The sequence below is a fragment of the Aythya ferina genome (assembly GCF_964211825.1).
Source record: "Aythya ferina genome assembly, chromosome: 4".
Classification (NCBI taxonomy): Eukaryota; Metazoa; Chordata; class Aves; order Anseriformes; family Anatidae; genus Aythya; species Aythya ferina.
The window spans coordinates 53350458-53369653 of record NC_140300.1 but is presented as its reverse complement, the minus strand read 5'-3'; the positions used below and the strand labels follow the sequence as shown (position 1 = coordinate 53369653).

General features: G+C 35.3%; 1 long non-coding RNA gene across 1 annotated transcript in view; it reads left to right on the top strand.

Annotated features, from left to right (window-relative positions):
- The first annotated feature begins 2895 nt into the window (after positions 1-2895).
- LOC311436646 overlaps positions 2896-19196 on the top strand; it is a 51586-nt gene continuing 35285 nt past the window's right edge. Inside the window, exons 1-2 of the long non-coding RNA XR_014692994.1 lie at positions 2896-4035; positions 16089-16187. This is a non-coding gene — a long non-coding RNA (uncharacterized lncRNA). The remainder of the gene's footprint in view (positions 4036-16088; positions 16188-19196) is intronic.

Here is a 19196-nt window from a genome sequence, read left to right as displayed (position 1 = left end):
ACTTCTGTCAGTCTCTGTTGAGGGATTTCTTGAAACAGCAAAAATCCCATGGCTTGCTGTAGCTGAGCAAACCAAGCTACCAGGGCAACTATGAGAAGTTCCCATGACAGTGTTCCCACATCGCCCAATTGAGGAATTCAGGAAAATATTGTTACCAGTAGCTGGCCTCAAGGACAAGGTCTATGTGACTGCTAATCACAAGGGGGTTGTTTTCTTGCAGGTGGGGTTGTTTTCTTGTAGCTGTTTGTCTGAGTGCTTTTGACCAATAATCTTGTGTGAAACACTGTCCACCCCTGTTAAGTTCTCTATAAAAGTTAGGCTATTCGGGCAATAAAATGGAGCATGATCTGACTCTACTGTGTGTCTGTCGTGCTTTCGACCGTGCTTCCTGCAACAAGTCTCTGTAGTCTGGAAAGAGACCTGGAACTGAGCTTAAATGCAGATAAAGGGACTGTCAGCACTTAATTTTAAAATATACTTATCTGAGCTTTTTTTTTTTTTTTTTCTTTTTTTTTTTTTTTCCCCTCTGGTTCATTGCACTTTCCACATGTTAATACTTATGCTGATGGTGACAGTATCTCTCCTTAGCTGCCACATAACCACCAGTGCTTCCATACGTGATGCGTGATGTTGATGTTTTGATGATTTGTGTAGGCCTATGCCAGAGAGAGACAGGAGCTGGTGGAAAGCAAACAATTCTGATGAATTGGGGTAGATGAATTGATGTGCAAATTAAATGAGGGAAAAATGGGAAAATGGCAAATGGGTATTGCTACTAGGATAAAGAGGATGTGTTTAAAAACCAAAACAAACCAAAACAAACAAACAAAAAAAAACAATGGAAAGACAAGACAAAATGAAAGATGGCAGGGTAAAAAAAACTAAAGGCCTTAAAGGGATGAAAATGAATCAGAAATTGATGCAGTGTAGCAGGGAGCCTTGAGAATAAACACAGAGCAGGGACAAGTCATGCCAGGAAGAAGGGATGGAGTGGATAGCCAAGGAGGTGATAATCACATTCTAATAGGAGACTGGAGGGCAGAGCTGAATGAGTGGGAGATGGGGGTGGGGGGTACAACACATGGAAGAAGAAGTTTAGATGAGATGTGAAACTATTTAGCAGTGTTTGTAGATCCCAGATACAAGTCCTGAGAGAAAAAAGCTGTGGACAATTTACAAGTAAGAAATAAAGAGTTCATTTTTAGAGATAATAAGTATCCCTTGACAGTACGACGTCTGGGAATATCTAAAAGAAATACAAAGCTAAAAGAAAGCTGAAAGATCTAGGACTCTGTGAATCACTGCAAAGTGACTCAGTCATTGACACCATGTAAGAGGATCACATAGAAGTGGTGAATGGAATGAAATAAGAATTTCAAATTTATTTATAAGACCAGAATTATAACAAGCAGCAAAAGGTTTTATATTGTGTTGGGTCTGTCTGAGCTGGAGTCACCTTTTCCCTGCAGCAGCCCACACAGTGCTGTGCTCTGCCCTCGTAGCTGGAACAGCATTGATATCACTCCAGTGTTGTGTCTATTGCTGCATAGTGCTGGCACAGCATCAGGACTCCTTCCAAGCCCCCAAGAGCCAGCAGGCTGGGGGTGGGCAAGTGATGGAGAGGGGACATTGCCAGGGCAGCTGACCTAAACCAACCAAAGGGATAACACCTGATGTCACACTCAGCAATAAAAAGGGGGGCTCTCATAGGGGAGGGGGCTGTTCCTCCTGAACAACCACGATGCGTTTTGAGGTCCTGCTTCCCAAGACGTGGCCAAACATCGCTTGTTGATGGGAAGTAGAGAATATTTTTTTCCCTTCTCTCTGTGTTTCTGTGTGGACTTACTGTTTCTTTTGTTTCTTTTTCTCCCCATTCCCTTTCCCTTTAATTAAACCTTTCACATCTCAAACCTTGAGTTCTCTGTGTTGTATTTTCTCCCTCTTCCTCTTTGAGGAGAGGGGGAGTGAGAGAGTAGTTGTGGTGGAGCTTGGCTCCTTTACCTGAGTAAAACCACCACATATATGTGGAATTTCTTTGTTGTGTTCTAGAAAAGATGGGTAGAGTATTAAGAATTTATACAGTTTATAATTAGAGCAAATAAAACAAGCAAGTTCTTTCCTTAAGAATGCAAATTTACTTGATACTATTGTTTAATCAGTCTCCTGTAGTTTGCATTTTTACCCCATGACTTTAGAAATTGAAAAAGTCTTATAGAGACTGAGTATTCACATTTCCAAAACCTACTAATGTACCACTGAACACTAAGGGCTATGCAGACTGTCTGATTAGGCTGGTACCACTTGCTAATTACTTTTCTTTACAAAAATAGTGGTCATAATGGAAAAGATTAGCCCAACAAAACCAAGGAAATTAAAAATAGTGCAAATGCCTGCTTTCAGGTTCAGAAGGTGTTATATTTTCACATTACCAGCAAGATATATCCTTTATGGCAAATGAATTTGCTTACAACACTGCCCAGGCAGGACAATCTGATCTCCCAAGAAACACACAGCTTGTCCAGCTTTCAAAAAGCTTATCCAGTTATTGTTGTTGTTGTTGTTGTTATTATTATTATTATTATTATTAATATATTTTTTGGCTATTTTCAAAACCTTCTAAATTCACTTGAGAAATTTCTGTGATAAGAGGTGAAAGACAAGGCAGCACAAATATTTTTCTTCTAATATCTGCTTGTTTTGTTATCTAATCATTCTAGTTGTCCTAATCTGACTCTCTATTTCATGTTTTTATAATTATTTGGGGTGATAAGAATCGTATGTTCCCTGACTGGAATATTTCATTCAAATGGTGGGATTCTCTGACTAATGTAGGTGGTAAAGTGTCCACAGCTTTTCTTGTTATCTAGTCTTATCTCCTAGTTTCCTTCTGTTTGCTGCATCTTTTACACAAGTTTCCAGCTCTCAGGAATGCTTTTTTTTTTTTTTTTTTTTTTTTTTTTTTTTTTTAATCCTATATTTGTTTAGCAATAAGCACAAAACACAAAAATATGCTGGCCTGAGAATGCTACATGATAGCAAACAAAGTTATGAAAGATTGCTTAGTGTCATACAGGTTTTTCTGGCCCATCCTTTAATGGTTTACTCAAATTAGCTGGAGGATACTAAAATAAGTGGAGGGAAGTGTCTGTCAGAACTTAGTAAAATGCAGAAATATTACTGTGTGTGTAAATGAAATGAATATGTTGAGAAAGAGAGAAAACCCTAAAAGTGTATTGATTTCTGTATTGTGTGAACACATCCTTTTGTATTTTTATTACCTTCTATTTCTGAAACTGAAATGTTTTGTTAATTCGATAAATTATTTTGCTGTGCCTCACATGAATGAGAATTGTGGTGGTTTTACTGTTCTAGGCAGCTAAACACCACAACTGCACTCTCACTCCCCCTCCCTAGATGAAGAGGGGAAGAAGTAAAGAACTCATAGGTTGAGATAAGGATAGTTTAATTAAGTTCTATTACAAAAACAAAACAAACAAACAAACATCCATAAGAGTTCTAGTACAGAAACCAAAAACCCAAACAAGGTTGATTACTGGCATTCTGATGCAATGCAGGACTACTGCTGCCCTAAGCTTCTAAAGTTCTTTTTGTCATCAGGCCTGCACCCAACACCATTTGTCAAGCTTTGAGACACATTGAAACACATCAATTAAAAATTTAATTTCCTTATTCAAAAATATTAATTAAAACATCCTGCAGGAAGCCAGTTTATATGTTTTGCACTTAAGATTGCATTCTGATTGAGGTGAAAGCTGAATTTACACATTGAAAATCTGGTTGCTTCTTTTATTTATTTTATTTTATTTATTTATTTTTAATGATAGCAAAGAACTGAATGCAGTGATCCCTTTAGGGATGCAGGGATCTCTCTAGGTCTCCTTTTCTGCCTTCATTTCCAATATCAGAGGAAAAGCGCATTTTCAGTGCCAGAAGAGAAACAGGAGATGAGGATTTTACAGGGGAACTGTCAGTTAAACAAGTTTTACACAGCTGTTCTCTTATCTTCAGATCAAGGTAAGTTTTTTGTTGTTTTTTTTTGTTATTTTTTTTTAATATAATTTATCCATGTCTCTTTCCACTTAAATGAGATACTCAGTGCTTCACTGAATTGTTTTGAGTATGGATAGGATTAATGCTCAGAAATATAGTGGTATTTTGCAACATCCTATGATATCTATTCACTACATTTCAACTCTTAGTAGCTGTGTCTCAGATTTAGCTTTCCATTCAATAATGTGGGTATGAATTTTGATCTGCTGTCATCTCCCCTCCTCACCTCTTATCCCCTCGTTTGGTGATTTTGGTGATGAGCTTAGGCTCATCTAACTAAGAATTCACTTTTGGATCTGTAAAGTCCATAATAGGACAAATTTAAGAGGATTTATTTGAATATACTAAATATTACAGATAAATTATTGACATGGTTTAGATCATGTCAAGAAATTCATTTTTATACTAAAAATAGTGTATGCAGAAGATTTCCACAAGGTGGGGATGAAGTGATGTTTCTTATCAAGGTTTGCTTTTTACAGGATTCAGGTTATAGTTTGTACTCTGCAAAATTTATGGAATAGATATTTCAATTCAATCAGGGATTCAAATAAAATAGTCATGAAAACGCTATCTTTTCAAAGTGAGGTATAATATATGACAGACTTCTTTTAATAACTTGAATAACTTAATCCTAAGGGTTAGTAAGCATGGGTCAATACTTTCTACTTTGTTAGACTTAAAACTGATCTTATGCTTCCTTTGTCTAATGTTATATTACCCTAGATTTAAATTCTAACTTTCTAGTTTTCTAATTATGGAAAAACATGTTGCCTTATAAATTCATCTTGTAATGCTGAATCCAAATAAGAATGGCTGTTGCAGAATAATATGAGAGAAAATTAAATGCAAAACAAACAAACAAACAAAACCAAAAAAAAAAAAAAAAACACCAACATGTTAATCAGAACTAAGGAAATTATGAACTCAGTATAATAGGAATAAAAGATTTTACATATTCATGGTTTAATGAATTCTCTTACTAGAATGTTGTGCCTAGTTATTACATTTGTGTAGTAATCTTATTTCAAAAGGGACACAAAAGATTTCAGAGCGGGTCCACTTACATGTTTGAAAGAGACTTTAAAAGCTTTTGTTTATTAAAGAGTAAGATAAGCATTGGCTTGATCAAGAGATAGATGTAATTATACAGGAAGTAGAAAATGCATGGTATTAGGACCCAAGCCCTAATAAATCTTGTTAATTTAACTATGTGCTGTATTTACACACCATCTAGACATGGAAGAAATACTGAATATGCCTCAATCAAGTAAAGAAGAGGCTTGCATACATTTGCTTGCTTGCAAGCTAAGCACACGTACATCCAATTTCAATGATTTCTACATAACCATGCCAGGTTATATCAGGGCCCAATACCCTCTGCTGTGATTCTGTTAGATTTTCCACACATGGAGGGATTAATGCTTTAATACTCAATTTACTTAATCAAAGTTGTTTGACTCCACAAAGGATTTTGAATTAGCAGAATACAGCAATGTATTGAAAACACAGTACAAGCACAATATAGAAATTGTATCACAATAAAAGCTTGTTTTCTATTACCAATCTCTGCTCACTGTCACAACACTAGACATCCTGATCAGTTGGGAGGAATACATAGGTTGAAGACAGGTCAAGCCCCTAGTCTTCTTCTAAGTTAATTTTGTTGGTTGCTCAGTTCTTATTCACTTTGTTGGGCTGAGACACTTATATGTTTCTCCCTTGCTAGCCTGCCTATCTCATGAAGACACTCACACCTATTTTTTTTTTTTTTAACACAGGGAAGGCCATATACACACCCAGTTGATCCATTCAACTGGTACAGACATTTATCTAAAACGAAGGCCACACACTAGTCCTCTTTTTTTGCTAAGGGAAGTAATTGTAGTCACTCCCTGTGTTCTTCCATGAAATTCATGAGCACATCACCTGTGCCAGCTTACTCGAGGCTTCTTCTATTTGTTAAAACCAGTTCTGAGTTCATTATTTCAGCTCTTGATGCTACTAACCTGCTGTGTTTCTGTTCACAGATCTCAGCTACCTAGCTAAAAAGATCTCAGCTACCTCAGCTAAAATCTAAAAACAAACAAACACACACACACACACACAAAATGTTTTGATGTTCTCTGTCTTTTATTTCTTCCTGTCTTGCTACTTGGTGGTAACTTAGCCAAGTAATGGAGGGAGCAAGAAATTAACAGAGAAAAGGCAACCTGGATTCTTAAGCAGACCTGGATTCTTAAGGTTTCCAAACCTTGATTAATGAAATAAAGTAATTTAAATAAGATGTGAGTTTGACTTCAGACTCAGAGTCTCCAAGTTGAGGACTACCTTGGGAAGAATACAAACCTATTGGCTAAATTTATTTGCTCCTGGGTCAGCTCTAATTTTGACTTCTCAGAAGGTCAGAGTGTTTTGACAGCTAAACTCTGCCTGACTGTTGCCATCCACTATTTTGCAGTAGGACATCAGAATAGGTAAGAAGTGTACTGACTGGTGTGTGTACTGGTGACCAATTAACCAGACACCCAGCATCCTGGATCTGAGCTATGGATCCTAAATCAAGGACATTTCATTTCCTACATCTATTTCCTCATCTAATTATGAGCCTGTATTATCATGTCTCTATCATGCCATTTCTACTGGTTTTATGCTTCTTATCTGGATGCTAAGAAGATACTCAAATTCCAGTCAAAACCAGCACCACGTTTAATTAAGGCCATATAGATACACATATTACATTTGTTTTTATATACTTTTCCATGTAACACTGCATGTGTCCATTGCATACTTCCATAAGTTTTGGGGCCAATAAATATCCTGCTCATTAGTGTTATTGAAGCTGTTTATAAATTACATACTCAAGACTGAATCAATAACATGGCTCCAGTAAAAAGTACACGCATTTTTCAGGCCTTGTTTTAGCTTACATGCTCGCTTTTGAAAGTATTGCTCTTGATCCTCTGAAACATGGTCTATATTGGAGAATTTCTATTACTAAAAAGATACGTTATTATACAATCTCAGCAATTCTTACCCTTCAGTGTAGATGGCAGAGTACTTTTATTAACAGTAAGACAAACACATTAATTAAAGCTATTTAATTGCACACATAACTTAATAAAACTTTTATTAGCTCGTAGCACTTCCATTAACTCTATTGGTTCATTAACTTTGATACAACAGAGAAGTGCAATTTAGTTGTAAGCAAGAAAGTAATAAAAGGATAGTTCGCGCACTACAGGACAATTTACAGAAGCAATAAAGTTTAATGTTATTCAATTTTTCTTTTAAAGGTTCACTTTAGATTATGATATCAAACATCTGGGTAGTGAAGAGGGGCCATTCTGTCCTAGTATGGCATTTATAGTTTGCGCTCAAAAGATTAGAAGGAACATATAGAAAATAAACAGTTTCCCATAGGTGATGTGGTTCTGGGGCAGTGATATTTTGAACCTCTGCAGAAGCCTAGATTGTCCCATCAATGAAATATTGAAATGAGTTGAATAGGACTTGGATAGGACATCCATTACAATGAACAGATACAAGACTGCTTTAAAAGGACTTGCCTGTTTTAAGGCTGGAGAGAGGACCTGAATTCTAGAATATAGGGAGGCCTCCTAGGGAGAATATAATGATTTTGAAAATAACAGAAATTTCTGTTTTGTAAGAAATCTTGTCAAGGGTTGAAACAGAGTTCAAGCTGTGTTCTGTTTATGATTTTAGGATTATACATGATTCTATCTAACTAAAATTAAAAACCAAAAAAACAAAAAAAAAACAAAAAAACAAAAATAAAAAATCTAATGTGAACAAACGTTAGAAATGCAGAAATGGGCTCTATTTTTCTGTCTTCTCAGGTAAGTGCTGTAGAGGTGTCTAAGGTCATCATGCTTAGGCCTGTGACTCTCATATTCCTGGCTGCACTTCTGCTGCACTTCTGTCTAGATTCAACAGGAAGCACAGAAAGAATGCTTTAATGCTTTCCACTGTAGAAATGACTTGGTGGCTAGGATAATCCCATTGTTTTATCTTTTTATTTTTTTCTCTCTCTCCTTTTTTTTTTTTTTTTTTTTTTTTTTTTAATTCTTAGTGAGGAAAAGGTTGATAAGATATAGTGAAATGCAATTTGTCTTGGAGTTTGTGTACATGATGCTAGTCACCCTCTCTAACAGTGACAATAATCCAATTCCATGCTCTTTCCCGGCTCCTCATTCCTGTTATTCTTGACTGCAATGGATCCCAAACCACACCTTCATCTAAATCTCTCTTATAACTTTTATCACGTCACCATCACTGTACTGGCTCCCTTGGTCCTGTTCTGGTGTCCTGAGCGGGGACCTAAGTCCAGAACTGTCTGCGTTTTTTAGCCAGACCTTGTGAGAAGCATGTCTGGGAGAGACATGAGCTTCTGATGAGTTGATTGATGTTACCTGCCAGTCTACAGCCAGTAACAATCTATTGTCCAGCAACCCAAAACATATGCACAATTGCTGTCAAGACCTGCCTGTGATTGTTTATGTCTAGAGGTGGGTTGCACATGTCTAGTTTGCAAAATTTGCATTAGGCTCTTCTGCAAATGTGGCCTTTTTCTGCCTAATCAGGCAATTTGAAATGAATTTCTTGCTGTATGTCAGTGTACCAAGCATGCATATTGGTTCATTTTCCTTAGGGAACTGAGGTGTGACACTGTTCATTTCCTGAATTTCAAAGTGCCTGAGGCAACTGGATTCCTACCTCTGCCAAGAAAGTGGCACCTTCTGGCATATACAGTAGCAGAATTTCAGGTGTTTTGGTGAAGGGTGCCAGCGGATATCTAAGGCATCTCCCAGTGTAGAGTTGGACAAAATTGCTCTACTCTCATTCTGTTTTGGATGTTAGTTTACATAAATGAACAAGCAATACTGTAATTGTAATCTGCTGTAAAAAGATCTGTGTGCGCCTTCTCATTTCTTGACTTATGGGCTACCATATTTTAGCAATAATAAATTGAGAAAACTAAGTTAACTGCATGGCCACTATGCTTTTCTCAAATTATTAGCAAGTGAATTTTTGTGGAAAAAAATGCAATTGTCACTGAAATTGTTCACTTGAAAGTTAGAAGCCACTGAAGATATAGAAATGGAGTGAAATATGTATGAGGAGTCAGATAAATTTCTCATCAGAAAACATAGTCATACAAATGTCAACATTCAGTCTATATCTCTAGGTTAAAACATAAACCAACATATTTATTGCAATTCATATATGCAGAAAGGAAAGTGAATGAGAATGGATACCTGATCAAATATCTGAGGACTGTCAGAAAACTAAAAAGTGCAAACAGCTGAAGAGCATAGCAGTCGTATATCTCAAAACACAGAAAGAATAAAATGGAGGAACTTTCCAAAGATTGTGCAAGGCATTATTTTTGTCCCAACTTTGTAAATCACTCTCTCATGTTCAGTTTCCATTTATCTACAATTCTTTTAAAAATGTTGCAGGTTTAAACTCATCTATCAGCTATCTCAGTCAGCCATCACTCACTCAGTGTAGTGCCACTTTCACAGAAGGTGGTTTATGTGAAAAGTTAATTAGTCTTAAAAAGTTAAAAGTTAATTAGTCACTGTTAGAAAAATTGGAGAGCTGGAATGGTTGCTCATGAATTAGATGGACCAGGACCTGCTGTCATAGGCAGATGGTTTGTACAGACTCTTTGCCAAGTTTTACTTTTTTTTTTTTTTTAATATTATTATTATTATTATTTATGCAAGGAAGATTTCTAGGAAATTCAGTTGAAATTTTCACCATATAAAACACTGCAATATTAGCTTAAAGTAGCCACAAGATGTCATTGTGGTACTGCTCAGATAAACCCTGTTAGGGCTGTAAAAATCATATATCTTAACGAAAGTTAGAAAGCAAAGCTAGTTTGCTCTTCCATAAACTCATCTAAAATAATATATATATGTGTATATATATATAAAGACTTATGTTATCATGTATTTAAAAACATACTTTGGAATACTTTGATATATTTATTTTTTTCTAACCACTTTGGAATACAGAAAATCTAAATACTCAAGTTCTGTATATCAGCATTTCAAGACTGTTAGCCTTCTTTAAGGCATTCATGGATAGAGTAAAAACAGCTTTGGATGAGATGAAACAAATGATAATATGAGGAAAACCAACAAATAATAAAAAAAAAAATTAAAAGAAAACAATAAGAAAATTAATGAAATTCTACAAATGCTTAGGAGTGTTAAATCATTTTTTCAATATGGTCTTCAATCTTAATTATCCCTTCTAGAAGGAATCCTGATCTTAGAAAAATAAGATTTTTTTTAATATTGTACACAGTTCTTGAAAACAGAAATTTATATCCCTCATGAATTTGAGGATGTAATAAAGATATTTTTTTATGACTGGTTCATGATTTTTATTTTTATTTTCTCCAATATATAAATATTAGAAATTTAATGGATATTACCAAAATTATTTTCTGGTACAATAAGCTATAATTTTCAGACCTGGCTGCTTTTAGTTGAATTCTCAAGATCAAGATAATTATGAGCCAGAAGACTTACAGAGAAGCTTAGGCATGATAGATTTTGAATAGGTCATAATATAAGTTAGATGATGCAATATTTAAATTAAACTATTAGCCATTTTGTCAGTTGGAAAAATTCCAAGAAACAGTCCTTTGGAATGTTAGGTGTATTGGCCAAAGATTCACACTAAATGGCAAATTACATACTAAAATGGCAACAAGTATGGCTTACTTAATCTTGCACCTTGCAGAAAGTAAGGTACACTGTTCCTTGAGTCAGGAAGGTACCTTCACTCTTCAGAGGTTCGTAATTCTTAGCCATTTCTGGAGGTTAGTGTCCTCCAAAGTATTATATGAAGTTCTCTGTTGAGAAGTGAAATGTAATTAATGCTGGAGAGAAAGAAAGAAAAAAAGATCTCTTTTTATCTCTTTTATATACTTACAAGGGCTGTACTTAATATGTATACTTAAAGAAGAAATATTGGCAACACACTGATCTCAGTGACCTGTGCTCAACATCAACACCTAGAACTGAGATACATAGAACAGCGATTTCTCTGGTGAAGTTGCAATATTGTTCTACTAAGAATTTTGACTCTATGAGAAATTATGACATTTCAAAATGTCTTACTCAACAATGAAAAATTCAATCACTCCTATTAAAAAATGAATGCAGTGTAAAGGTGCCTTTTTGTTCTGGTATCACAGATGTTTCTGATCTAATTAAGGTTTTTATTTAATAAGGTTTAAACACCCTGGAGCTGGTGTTTTTTCTAAGTCAGTCCATGTTTATTCATGAGTCACATGGGCTGAATAGAAGCTATTGCTCAGTCTTGCAATTGGCAATATTGAATGCCAGTTCACATTTTGTAATCTGACTCCCAATACAATGATTGGGAAATATTCAGAGGTGCCTTTATTTTGAAAAATAAGGCTTTTTTTTTTTTTTTTTGATTAAATAATTGTACATTTGCTCAACATCTCTTAGCCATTTTATGAACTTCAAACAGGATTAGTTTGTCTATGTGAAAAATAAATGTTACTGTGAAAGGAAAAATGCAAGTAATGTTTTTTGTTACATACAATAACACAATTTCCTTGGATTTCCTAGGATTAAGATATGGTTACTGTTTCTTCCTGAAAAAAAAAAAAAAAGTTATCAAAAAAGTGACAAATGGTTTTAGCATTAAATAAAGAATATCTCTGATTCCAGTATAATGTGTTTTTTTGGAGCAAACATTTTGCAAGAGCTAATTATTTTTATGTGTGCCAAACCTCACTTTTTTGTTTAACTTACAGTAATCTGGAAACAAACAAACAAACAAACAAAATATATATAAAGAATGTGGATCAAAGCTATAGCCATAGGGCACTTAATAAAAATGTACAGCTAGTATGCAAAATACATAAATATATTTATTATTGTGTCAAACAGAAAGTATCAATTGAATATTTTTATTAAATTTTCTTAGACATCTTTTAGGCTTCAGAGGAAAAATTGATTCTTATCTACTTTACTTTTTGTTGTTAAAATTTTATCTAAATTTATCAACAGAATGTTTGTGGGAACACAGACGAGGTCTTAGAGAAAAATCTTTGCTAAGTTTTGGACTAGGTGATAAGGACTTGTAAATCTATGCATGTTCATAATATATTAGATAGAAGAATAATGAGCCCTCAGCAGACAGTAGTAATTTTACAGAAGATTATTCAGTAAAAATATCTGAGAAAACTATATGGGGAAGAATGTTCAAACATCAAAGGGTCTATTGTCATGGTAGGAACTCCTGTTGCTAAGATGATGAGATACACAATGGTGGTGGACACTCCTGTTGTGCCAGCTGAGATATTTAAAGCAGTGGTGTTGAGAGAATTGCTGTGATGACAGACTGCCTCAGCATAATGCTCTTCACTAGAAAAACATGCAACGAATGATAAGGCAGATGATATCTTTCAATATCTTCTTCAGAATATCTTTCAATGTGAAGGCAATAGTCATAAAGCTTAATAATAATTCATAGGATGGAACAGGGAAAGGAAATTATGAGAAAAAGGCTTTCTGAGGACCTGAACTACTGGTAAAGTAAGTAGTGCAAGTAAAGGAGATGGACTTTTCCTGTTTGTTGTGAAAATCTGTGCATGAGGTCATGTGATCATCAACATTGGAAGAAAGAGAACAAAACTTTTCTGTGTGAAATAATATGGCAAATGATTCTGACTGGTCATCCATTCATGGGATAAATAATGTTAATTGTTGGGGAATCTTCACAGAATCACAGAATTTTCTAGGTTGGAAGAGACCTCAAGGTCATCGAGTCCAACCTCCAACCTAACGCTAACAGCCCTCCACTAAACCATATCCCTAAGCTCTACATCTAAGCGTCTTTTGAAGACTTCCAGGGATGGTGACTCCACCACTTCCCTGGGCAGCCTGTTCCAGTGCCTCACAACCCTTTCAGTGAAGAAGTTCTTCCTAACATCTAACCTAAAACTCCCCTGGCTCAACTTAAGCCCATTCCCCCTCGTCCTGTCACCAGGCACGTGGGAGAACAGGCCAACCCCCACCTCGCTACAGCCTCCCTTGAGGTACCTAAAAAGAGCGATAAGGTCACCCCTGAGCCTCCTCTTCTCCAGGCTGAACAAGCCCAGCTCCCTCAGCCGCTCCTCGTAGGACTTGTTCTCCAGGCCCCTCACCAGCTTTGTCGCCCTTCTCTGCACCCGCTCAAGCACCTCGATGTCCTTCTTGTAGCGAGGGGCCCAAAACTGAACACAGTACTCGAGGTGCGGCCTCACCAGAGCTGAGTACAGGGGGACGATCACCTCCCTAGCCCTGCTGGTCACGCTGTTCCTGATACAAGCCAGGATGCCGTTGGCCTTCTTGGCCACCTGAGCACACTGCTGGCTCATATCCAGCCGACTATCCACCATCACTCCCAGGTCCTTCTCTGCCTGGCAGCTTTCCAACCATTCCTCTCCCAGCCTGTAGCTCTGCTTGGGGTTATTGCGCCCCAGGTGCAAGACCCGGCACTTGGCCTTGTTAAACTTCATGCAGTTGACCTCAGCCCATCGGTGCAGTCATCTTGATAATGACTTTCAGCTACCAACATGAGGATATTCTTGAGTATGGAAGGAACCAGGGGGACAGCTACTGACAAGCTCAGTTTTGTTGAAAATGTAGCAAATAGTGCTCAGTTACATCAAATGAATCTTCTGCTCATCAGGAAATTTCAAACTTTTTTCTGCTACAAAATCAAACAATTTCTCCTGTCCTTCCTGTTCTGTTCCCAACAGAATGGAAATTCTGATATTCTGTCTGCTGTAATCAGAAATTGCTGCTCAGGCAAGGAAGACCAGCTTGGATGTATTATGCTGCAGTGAACTTGCAAAATAATTGAAATCCGTATCCATGAACTGGGAATCTAGAATATTTATTCATATTCACCCTCCTTCTGATTTGACTTAATTTGACACAAAATCTATATGGCATAGTGGGGTCTATGTACTGTATCAATTCATTATGTTTTGTCACTAAATATTAATTTTTCATGGGTACTACTGACATCTAAATTTTTTGTTTTTGTTTTCTCTATCATTATTTAACTAAAATAATTCATATTGCACTTACCTGAAGCAAATTTCAACCCGGAATATTTCATCTTCTTTCCTTTTGTGCATATTTTGCTTCCTTTCCTCCAACTATGAATTAGTAAGTTTATCTGAAAAATATATCTGTAGTGTAATAGTTATATGCATATATAATTGCATATCCAAATAGAGAAATACTATTGTCAGTATTTTATCACATGGAACAACTCTCCATCGCTTCAACTGTATTTACATAGGGTTACAAAGCAGTATGAAGTCTCTAGGTTTTTCTCTATATGATTTAGAGTAAAATTGAGGCAGAGATCAAAAAGAATTTTCCACCTTAGAGCTATCTGTTAAAGACAGATCAATTTGTGTCCTGGCTCCCTTGATTAATTTGTTTCTTTTCCTCTCTCCTGTATTCAACTTATCAGTCTTGGCCTTTCTCAGGTAAACATGCTTTTATAATAAGAGTGATGACTGATTCAAACCAAAAAAAAAAATAGAGCTAGCAGCATTTTTTTGAAAATATGCAAGGAACACCAGATCTTCCTTGTGGAAACATCTTTCCAAATGAAACTCCATTGTTCACAAAAGATACATTGATTTTTATGCTTTCTACCAAAGTCACAACATCTTTCTGAACATCAAAGACAGTCTCCTTCTCTGATCCTCTGTGTAAAATTAATCTCCACTGCTCATATAACATTCATACATTTATTGGAAATGTAAGGACTGGGATTGGATTGAAAAAAAAAAAACAAAACAAAACATACTTAACAACCATGGAAATCGTGGATATAGAATTAATACTGAAGTGTTTAAGAAAGGGATATTTTTCCCTAATTGTTCAGTTGCAGTAGCAATAGCAAATAACAATAGTAATAACATAAAATACTGTATTTGTTGTTTGAGAGTTACATAACATTGAAAAAAGTATATCTGACACACAGATGGCTGTTTTTCACCATCAAGTACCCTAAAATACAACATTTTAATTTTTCCTCGACTCTAGTGCAGAATTTTAGTTTCTTACATATTATTTGGTGAAGAATCTGCAGTGAGGAGCATCAGAGAGAAAGGGAGAAAAGCCTGGAATATAGAAGGGAGGGCAAGTAGTTACAAACAGGTACTTTTTATTGAAAATAAAGTAGTTAAGGTAAAAATTGTTGCTCTGAAAGTGGTCGTTCTCCCTCCTTAACCCATTCTGAAAATGAGCTTTAAGCTCATTCTCACCATCACATTGCTTTGCACTTGACTACACTGTGTAGCTCAGTTAAATAAGCTACTATTACTAACAGAAATATTATGCTAATCCCTAATGACATTCAGTATGAGTGTCTGTATATTTAATGTGAAAATTTATCCTCTGCAAAATATAAATACTAAACATTTGTGTCAGTTCAAGAGCTCATATTCTAGTCCCATAATCTAAGCTATAGATAGTCCTCCATCTCTCTGAATAAAATATAGGTTAAGTGAAAATCTTATGATCTTCTTTTACATAATGGTACCAGTTAGAATCTGAATTCTTTAAATAAAAAAAAAAAAAAAAAAAGCTTTTCTTCACCCAGAGATCAAAAAGAAACAGAGATAAAAATAGAAAAACAATATTACAGAAGACATGTTTTGAACTTCTATGTCTCATAATTTATGTAAAAGCTAGTCAAGTAAAGAAGGACACTTTCAGTTGGGACAATTTGTGGTAGTATATTTGGCTTCAAAAGTGGCAGAAAAATTGCACAGGACTACAGCAGCAGTTAATGTAGCAAAGATACTCTAGTTTGAAAGATTGCAGGGGTGTAAATCACCAGGGCTGTAATAATGAGTTCTTTCTCATTCTGTAATATCAAGTTATTTTCTCATTCTTTTCTAAACGTCTATACTTCTGATTTTCCAGAATTCTATACGTCTTTACTAAAGCTGAACTGGGAGTAGTGTCAGAAAATAGACGGTGACAAAAAAAGTAAGAGGGGAAATGAAGAGCAAGATATATGAGGTGAGTGAGCTTTTTTTTTTTTTTTTTTTTTTTTTTTTTTTAATGACTTTCTTTTTAGTTTCTGGAGTTTGTTGGTATGATGAGGATTTTGCTAGTGTTTGTAACTAGACTGTTGCTAGAAAGCAACAGTCTGGATGTTCTTATTTATGCACTAAGCAGAAATGATGCAAAAAAGCACTAGATGAAGGGAGTAGAATAGAAAATAAAAGTGACTCATGGAAGGTCAATAATGCAGTCATGAACAGGGTTAAGGTTTGTGCCACTCTGCGGTGGCCTTTCTGCTGAACTATACTGTTTTTGACTGTTCTTACATTACATTGTTTAGATGAAACATGTAGAGGTTAGAGAGAGAAATCAGAAGACCCAAGAAAGCTACTTGACTTATTAGTTCACTATCTGCATCATTTTCAATATAATTTGTCATATGAAACGATTTTTTTTTTTCATTTTCTGTCTTCTTTTTTTTTTTTTTTTTCACGCGTGTTCCTTTCATAGAGTATAATATATGAGCTGGTTAGGAAACTATGAGGGAAACATATAGGTGTAGTCTTAATGAGCAGAGAAAGCTACTGATGGAACGTTACACAGACTTCTGAAAAAAAAAAAAAAAAAAAAAAAGAACTTTAGGAGAAGAGAATATCACTAAAATATTGTATTTAGACTTCCAGTGCTTTTGGAAGTAGACATGTATACATAAGTAACAGAAAGAGAAAAGAAACTATCATACATAGAGTGAACTACAAGCATTTGATAAATAAAAATTAGGGTACTTTATTCAGCACTTATAAAGTAAAGAATACACATTTCATTCAGCATTGAAATATCTGAAATAGGTAGAGATATAGCATTATACATGGAGATTAGGCCAGACCTGAATTCAACAGAAATGGAAAAGGAAGTTACAGAATTTTAAGCAGTTCTGCGATACTGCAGCCTATGTGGCTACTGTGAAGATTTGTTATCCCTAATGAATAATGCATACAGTACAGTTTATTTCAAGGGAATAATAGGCTACCTAATAAAAACTTTGAAGGAGGTTACAATGTACCTGTCTAAAGTGAACAAAAAAAAAAAGAAAAAAAGAAAAGAAAACAAAAGAAAAACTAGCTATCTCATTATCAAACTAAATTGTAACAACCCTAGCAAAAAGAAGCAGCTTATTGTCCATTCTCTTAGTTTCCAGTTATTCTATCCCTTCTTTCTGAAGATGCTGAAGATGCATTAAAAATATGACATTTTCCATGTTTAAAAAAAAAAATAAATCAATTTGCACCTTACTAGGTGCCAATATATATTTTTTTCTTATGATATGGAAGTAAAAAAATGAATGACAAGATGTCATAATATGCCACTGAAAGCTAAATTCAGTATGCTACCCACCAAGAATACAAGGATATGGAATATTGACTTTGTGACATTTTTTCCTCTGTCTTTTTTTCTTCATTAGCTTTAAAATCAGAGAAGAATTTGCTTGAGTGTGTTTACTGTTGCTTATTACAGTTGACACTTGTAATTTTGTCTGGAATGCATGGATGACATGCATTCTCGGCAAAATTACAAAGTGTCAGGAAAGTAAAACAAAGAAGAATCAATATGTCTGTTGAGTTTAATGTGAAGACTTTTATTCATCTGTAAAGAGCTGAAGGCTCTTCAGTAACTTCATTGCATGTGTGTGTCCTATTGCAGTAGAGAAGGGAATGCAATCTATGGTATCATTCTGTAAATATTCCCAAAAATACTAGCATATTTTCTGAGTGGTCTAGAAGGCTGAAAGACTGTCTGCTTGTGTGGGGTTGACATAAATACCACATGATTCGGAGTGAATAAGTAGAACTAGATGTTAGGTACTTTAATATAAAAATTATGAATTTCTTTGGTTTTGTAACTCACCTGATAAGAAGCAGGTGGGCAGTGCCTTGAAATGACATCAGAAATCTATGCTAAATAATTGTTAGGTAAGTGGCCAAAAGCCAAATTTTATGCCCCCTTTTCCTTTGCGCAAGTGCAATTGCTCAATGTGATTCTGCTACCAGCCAGATTTATTTAGCTAGATTGATGTACAGCAAACATGCTCATGGAAACCACTCTGCAACTTATACTCAGACTGCAACTTATACTCAGACTTACATTTCTTTCTTTCTCTTTCTCTTTCTCTTTCTCTTTCTCTTTCTCTTTCTCTTTCTCTTTCTCTTTCTCTTTCTCTTTCTCTTTCTCTTTCTCTTTCTCTTTCTCTTTCTCTTTCTCTTTCTCTTTCTCTTTCTCTTTCTCTCTCTCTTTCTCTCTCTCTCTCTCTCTTTTTTTTTTTTTTTCTCTTTCTTTATTTCTTTTTAAATTTTTGCTCTTACCTTGACTAATTTTCTTCATGTAGTATATACAGTATATTTTCAAGGTTCTTGGGATACAGAAGATTATGATCAAAGGGAAAGTAGGATTTAGAAATTATAATTGTTTATCTTCAGCTGTACACTTCCAGGCTAGAGGGAAATATGACTTCTACAGAGGAAGGGTCAGGGGACACACATTTGCCATCAAAGATTAGGGGGCTTCCCAGAAGTGCTCAGTATTGATCTCAACAGCCACTGATGGTGTTAATGATAAGGTATTAATATGTATATGCCTCTATTCTTCTTGTTTGTGTTGCAGCTGACTTAACCAGTCTCCTCATAGGTATCTATGTATTATAAAAATAAGAAAAGAAAGCAGTCTCATCTTACGAAGATGTGACTGTATTTCTTTATTTCCTGAAAATAACAGCAGAATATTTTGAAGTGAATTGTACAAATGGTGTAAATTGTGCAAATGGTGAAAAATCTTGCAAAAATAGAAAAATATGTTGGATACATCATAGTCAGAGATAGACCAAGAATTTGCTACTGTGCTGATACCCAAAGCCATGTGAAATGGTTTTGTTCCAATATTTTATTGTCCAAAAATGTTTTCATGTTGACTAGGAGCATTAGCAAATATGAGTTGATATTGTTGCATGATTTTGAGTGAGTTCTCCTTGCC